This window comes from Geospiza fortis, unplaced genomic scaffold (assembly GCF_000277835.1).
Source record: "Geospiza fortis unplaced genomic scaffold, GeoFor_1.0 scaffold183, whole genome shotgun sequence".
NCBI lineage: Eukaryota > Metazoa > Chordata > Aves > Passeriformes > Thraupidae > Geospiza > Geospiza fortis.
The window spans coordinates 598,567-599,668 of NW_005054447.1; positions in this window are offsets into that span (position 1 = coordinate 598,567).

Here is a 1,102-nt window from a genome sequence, read left to right on the forward strand (position 1 = left end):
CGCGAGCCCGGGGAGCCGTGGCCGGCGCTCTGCGGCTGTTTGTCCGTCCCGCCAGGTGGAGCGGGTGCTGCGGGCTGCAGGACGCGCCGGGGCCGTGCTCGCTGTGTAAACACCGCGACCACAGGGGAAATGTTCTCACTGGGCTGGCATCTGCCTAAATTTAGCCGCTCTTAGGTCATCCCTTTCCGCTGTCTCCTCGGTGCCGCATCGATTCCCGTCCCTGTGCCCTCCTGGCCGTGCTGCGGGGCAATGCCCAAAACCCCTGTGCCCTCCTGGCCGTGCCCAAACCCCCTGTGCCCTCCTGGCACAGCCCAGCAGAGCTGTCCGCGCAGGAATCGCGGCTCTGCCCGGCCCCTCGGCGTCCTGGCAGCCCCGGGAGCGTTGATCGGGGCTGGATTTTGCCGGAGCCGCTGTCGGGGGCAGGGATGGGGCGGCGCGGAGCCCGCACGGGTCCCGCACAGCCCCGGCCGTGTCTGTCCCAGCCCGGCGCTGGCGGAGCCGCTGCTGGTCCTGACAGAAGCATCCTCTAGAGGGAACTGCCAGCCCAGGAATGGCTCCAGCGCCACCAGGAAAGGAGCAGCACCCCACAAGCGGGACCAGCGGCGGGGATACGGCTTGGTCAGGGTGGCCACCTCCTCTCCCCGTGACCGTCCCACCTGGGGACAGCGGGGGTCTCCGTCATGGGGCTCTGGGGACAGCAGAAATCGCTGTGCCACGGTCCTGGCAGCCCTGCAGTGGGGACAGCACACGCTGGAGGGTTTTTCCCCCTCTCCCGGCTGTCCTGTGCCCTGCAGGGGACAATGGGGACCCGCAGCCTCCCAGAGCTCTGTCTGCAGAGCCCCTCCTGCCTCTGCTTTCCAGAACAAGAGCCCGTCAGGGTGATCGGCGTTGTCTTGGGCATCGGGCTGGCCCTGCTGATCCTGGCCAGCTTTGGCTACACCTTCATCCGCTGGTACCGGCGGGGCCGCTGCCAGCGCCGTGAGTGGGACAGGGGACAGGGGACAGGGCAGGGGACAGGGGGATGGGGGGACAGAGCAGGGGACAGGGGGACGGGGCAGGGCAGGGGACAGGGGGCCAGGGCACAGGGCTCACGGAGAAGGAG